Here is a 6,000-nt window from a genome sequence, read left to right on the forward strand (position 1 = left end):
CTAGCCTGGGAGTGTGTGTGTGTTTTCAGGGGTTGGTGAGGGGGGCAGGGAGGAGGAGGCTGCAATATCAGACCAAGACAGAAAGAAAAAAGTCTGAACCCAAACACAATAATAAAAACCGAGGCGTTATCTTCCACACACCCTGCCTCTGCCTCTGTCCCTCCCCATCTCTCTCTGTCTTCTTCTTTGCTTTTTTTCTCTCTCTAAACTAGCCTCGCTTCCCTTCCTTACCACCCTCCATGTGTATGAAAAATCAGCAAATAAAAAGTTACATTAACCCCGCAATGACCTTTCCCACGTAATACACTGCAGCCTGATGGGCCAGCCCAGGAGCTTCATCGAAAAGCTGTCATTCTCTGCTATCCCAAGCACTGCCTGGGGAACATTTACCGGATAATTAATATATTAAATGCATGAAAAATAGTTACACAGGGGCCCCTTTGTCAGCTCTTCCACCGCACGGGGGAAGAGGGATACAGCCTGTGAACCATCAATATACAAGCATCCTACTTCAATGGGCCATCATAAAAACTGCTCATAATTTTATGGCTTCATTCACGGCCCCCGCTGTAAAGGAAGGCCATATTTCCTCGTAATTCACTGCAGCTCGCCGTGGCTTTTTTATGATTTGGCGGTTTTAAGCCGCCGCTGCCGTCGCAATAATGGAGGTGCTCCTGGCCCTGGCGTGAAGGACGAGCAGGGGTCAGCGGTGAGCAGAGGCGTGACTGAGTGTGACCGGGGCCCTCATGCACATGCAGTCACACACACACACACCTTTGGCTTCCTGCACCTCGGAGCCGGTGGCGTGCAGCTGACACGCTCTCCGTCAGCCCTGTTGCTCTCCTCTCAGTCTACAGGCTCCGATCAGAAGCTGTAGATCAGCAGCTGTAAGCTCTCCCTCTTTGAGACTGTTAGTGGGTGGAGTTAAGATGTTGGCCTTGTCAGCGCTCAAAGGGTCAACTGAACCATACAGAACTGATTTATTGCACTTCAATCTGGGCGGATACGTTAAAAACCTGTAGCAGTTTTTTGTATCATATCACCTGTGTGCTTTGTCTAATTCAAGTCAGGAAGTAACAAATGAAAACATCTAAATCTTAGACAGACATGAGACATTTGAAAACTGCTTTAAGTCATAAACAAAGGAAGTTAAATATCATTTTAAATGCATACCTGTAAGGTGAAGATCTTTTGTCGTTGTCTTGGTAAAAGCCATGACAACTTCCTGTGTTCTCTGTTATCTTAAACAGTGGATTACGTTTTTGAGACATTGGATTGGCTGATTTAAAAAAACTTTTGATAAAAAAAGGAATAAGGACTACAGCTCCTGTTTGTAAAAATAGCAATATTAAATGAAATATATAAACACAAAGCATTCACAAGGAGCTGAGCAGGAGCAGTTGTGAAGATTATTGTTTGTAATGTTGTTTGTTTGATTATGGCATCCTAAAGTTGTAGTATGTTACACGTATGTTACATTATGTTCTGTAAAATTGCACAGATGGTAAGAGCCAGCTGTGATCTAACCATTAGAGAGCGTTATTCATTTAAGGATCGTCAGGGTTGTTTTAGTTCAAAATGTTTTTGAACTGCAATATTTGATCAAAAGACCATATTTGATGTTTTAATAGTTTTCCAATCTATCGTGGTTTATTCAAAGAACAGTATGTAAAATCCACCACCAGGGGGCTCTCAATCAAAACAATAACAAAATATGATTTCGAGGCTGGTGGGGAATCATGGGAGTGATCCCCCCTGCTACTCCATGACCCCCCGGTGAATATGAAGTCTTTGTTGATAAAAACGGGCAAAACCGATTTGAGGAAGAGAATATGTTTACTGACGATGAATCTGAGTATATATATATATACAGTATATTTTTTTTAAATTAGCATGTACAGCAACAAAACAGCAGCTTCCTCATGTAGCGGTGTTAGACGTAACATGACAACAAACACGTGTCTGTCATGGCAGCTGCCGCGACAAGACACGTGTGGTTACAACGATAACATTACAGATTTCTCTGGCTTTGATAACTGATGGAAATGTTTGAGGTAAGTTAAGCACTCAGCAAAAAATATAGAAACAGACAATCAAACAAACAGTCAATTTTTATTAGCTTAGATATTTAAACCTAAACATTGTCATGAAATTCTACATCTTACATTTCAAACTTCCTGAATGCTTATGGTTGGGAAACAACCAAAAGTGTCAATGGCCTGTGCTGTCACTTCTGAACTAAAGTGTCTTTGCATTCGTCTGAATTGTAATGGATTTAGAGAATCATAACAGTGGGATGTTCGAGCTGTTTGTTACTCTTGTTCCTGTAAATTAGTTCTCACTCATCCTGAATACATGACTCATGTTCTACAGTATCTAATGTGACAGAATGCAAAATCAGGTGAATTTCCCTGTTTGCAATAAAAAAAAGAAAATGTGCATGCCAAAACCTCGAGTTCATTATGTATAAACACTGCAGACATGCTCCATTTCTCAGTCTGCTTTTTGTGTGATTAAACAGCAGTGTGCTATTTACATGGGAAATTAACTTGAGACCGTGTGATGGCTATTATCCTCCTACAGACACATGAACAAACATCCGGATACTGTACGTGCACACAGCAGCAGGCGCACGTGCACGTAGACAAACATGGGAGCATATGTTTGCTGGCATGCAGTGCAAACACACGCAGCATGCTTGTGCACAGCGCACATATTTGCACACTCTTATTGAGAATTGACAGACATATTCACCCACATGTCTTGTATAAACACTTTATATGCATATTTTCTGGCATGAATTGCACTCCCACATATATGCACGTTATCTAGTTCCAGTAATAACTACACCCTTGCATGTGCAGTAAAGAAATCTGACTTTCAAGACAGTCTTTAAAATTGGGTGACATTATAATGGAGGGAATATAAACTAAATCAATATTGGAATATGTTACAGTTCTTACAGATTAACCAGAGAAACACAGTGAAACATGACCCAGTTAATGCTTTAAAATGTCTCTCTGTGAATGCATATGTAATCATGCCTGCACGCCTATTCCTTACCAAGAAATATACCCTAAGACCGAGACATTGATAATAGACCTATTCATTAAATATTACTCTGTCAAAAGGCTGCTTCGGGTAGAAGGGCATTTCATTTCTGATGAAATACAAGCCTGCAGAAAGAGACAGAGATCCTGCAGGAAACCGCATTAATTTTGTGAAGCAAATGCCCCCGATTCCACCAAATGACATTCTGTACCGCTAGCATTTTATAATGTGACACAAATGGCATTGAGGTACAATTTAATATCAAAATACTGAGTAAGAAGAGCTTTGGCAGGATTCAGTGAGGGAAAACCAGCTGACTGGAAGGTCAAGCTGAGACTCAAGTACCGCTTTGTTATTTAAACATGTTAGCTCAGAGGTAACTTATAACCCTAATAATAAAAGGAAGGCTCAGTTTAGCAGACAGACAGACACAAATCATATATTTACTGAATATATTAGACATTTGTATCCCCAGAGACAGAGATCAAAGATGTGTATACAAAGGGATTAACGTGAGTAACAATTTGGTTTTGTGCCTGCTGGTCTTGGTCAAAAACCAAAGACACATACACTACATCAAAGTATCATAGCATATGAACTCGGCTTTGACAAAGGTTTGGGAAATACTTCCTTGAATCATTTCTGTATTTTTAAAGTCTTATAGTTATCTATTTTTTCTTGCTATATATGGAGTGCAGAGACGGAACAAAATCAGCCTGTAAACCAACCTCAGTCATTGTGTTGTAATTGTATGTATCTTTATCCAGATAACTCAAAACTGCCAAATCTCCAGGATGAAAAAAAAAGATTGGCCATGGCAAGCAAACTAAAGACAAGCAACTTTGACATGGTGGTCAGAATTTATTGCAATTACCTGGGAGTAGCATATAACGATAATTTTTCGTATTAGACCTCATTGGAATGTTGAGTCCTTAAGTTGTAAAATTCCCTGAGAGCCAGTCCAGAGTTCTTTTTGGTCAGGTTTAAGGAAGCACTAGTTTGCTCTGTGGGCTCCACGATGCAGGAACTTCTTATAAAATGCAGGAAGTTTTTATAAAAATGAGCAGGGATATACCTGCAATCATGAACCACTAAACAACTTAAAACTGTTTGAATATTTCAGCGGTTCCTAGGACGTGTGCTGTGCTCAATGAATTCTGTTTTAATGCTGGAAAACAAAGACCAAACAGGGACTATTAGGAGCAAAAAAGAAATTGCCGTATTTCTGCTAAGCTAGCTAGCTATGTTTATGAACAACTAAAAACTATAAACTGGTCATAAGCTAGATGAGTTGCTTTACAAAATGTTCCCAAATCAGCTTATATATTTTAACAAACGTGCTTCTATTGAATCTCCTTTAACTGAAACATATATGAAAGAAGTAGATCATAGAATTTAGTGGGCTCTAATTGAAAGTTTGAAGATTAAAACTGACTCTCTATACAAGCCCATAGGAGAACCTTTGGGGTCCAATAAAGTACAGCAAATGTGAAAAGAAATCTCTAGAAACTGAGAGTCTTTGATTTATTCCCTCTGGGCTTCTGCAGAAACTTTGTGTGTGCCACGTGAAATTATACTCATGAGGATTATAGTCCACCTCCACAGCCTACACCTCCTCAATATTGCTAAAAAATTATTCAGCTGATTCTCTATCTGGAATTAGCTAAACTCAAAAGTCATAGCCTCATTCCCTGTTTAGCATCACAAGACTCCAGAATATTGCCACTTCACAAAGGATGCATGTTTGTCTCAACACTGAGACAATTTAATGCGGCATTTGTGCAATCAGATCAAAACTCATTTTGTTACTAATGAGAGTATTCTGTGGCATTGAATGAATTGTGTTGCAAATTTGATTTATTTTGTTGGTAGCTTGCTGGTTTGCTGGCTGGTGCTTTTAGGTCTTACTTGTAAAATAATGGCACAGCAACCAACCGGTGTTTTTAGTCTAGTCAAATTAATCCTAATTTATAAAATGCATGGCAAATTAACTCAGATCTTCTATTCAGGCCTGGATATGATTGCCCTCTGCCTCAATCCTCTTCTCTCTGCTTGAGGGAAACACATTCATATGCTCCTAATTCAAAGTGCAAAAGAGGGGAGGGGGAGAAAAACAGGCTGTTGTAGCCAAACTGGTGAGCCAGCATTGTGAGTGTACAATATGGAGTATAGGTGATCCCGGAGAGCTCACACTAAGCAAGCTTAATCCTGTTGACTAAGAATGGGCACGAGGAGCCATGCCAGCCAGCATTGAGCGGTGGGTGTATGGAGCGATGACAGGGGAATTACTCACCATGGCACGGGTGGTCCTCTAAAGCATGAGCTGCAGCTGACGATGGCTGCCAACAAGCCCTGGAACTGGGATGGGCGACCAGGCGGCTGGTTCCCTGCCACATAGCCTCTCCGTCACTGACCGGAAAAGCTGCAGGACAACGCTTTCATGGCTCTAAACTGGAGGCTGTTGCATTTGACCCGTCAGTTCTGAAAGGATGATGATATCCTGATTACAGTGGTGGAGTCAACAAAAACTAAGAGCACCAAATGCATTGATACCATCCACTATCTATGTGCACTTTTTTAGCTCTGACAGTATGATGAATCTCAGATAAAACCAAGGGACCAAGCAAATAATCTTAATTGATTTCCACTATTAAAATGCACATTGTTACAAAAGGAAACAAACATGTGTATAGCTTGATTTAAAAATGAATTGGATGGAGTCGTGGCAGATTCATTTGGTGTCTTTAGGTTTAAAATAAATTGAGGATTATTTTCAGATCTTCGACAATGTGCATTGACAATGTCGGTGTAATTCTGCTTTCATGAAGTCAAACTTTAATTCTATTTTGAAGTTGACTGAGTAAATGTTTCAATTAGTCCCATGCAGACTGCAATATTAGGCTGTGAAATCGCTCCTGTGACGTTTCGCCTTTAATCTGACTGTGGCAG

The 6,000-nt window shown here is 40.2% G+C and overlaps 1 long non-coding RNA gene across 2 annotated transcripts in view; it reads right to left on the reverse strand.

Moving 5' to 3' along the window:
* Nucleotides 1-6,000, reverse strand: part of LOC306830928 — a 131,751-nt gene that overhangs the window by 55,757 nt on the left and 69,994 nt on the right. The window contains exon 4 of one of the 2 annotated variants that reach the window (XR_013780032.1): nt 5,345-5,532. The exons of the other annotated variant lie outside the window; for it this stretch is intronic. This is a non-coding gene — a long non-coding RNA (uncharacterized lncRNA). The remainder of the gene's footprint in view (nt 1-5,344; nt 5,533-6,000) is intronic. 2 annotated transcript variants of the gene reach the window in all.

This window comes from Symphodus melops (assembly GCF_947650265.1).
Source record: "Symphodus melops genome assembly, chromosome: 10".
In the NCBI taxonomy this organism is placed as follows: Eukaryota; Metazoa; Chordata; class Actinopteri; order Labriformes; family Labridae; genus Symphodus; species Symphodus melops.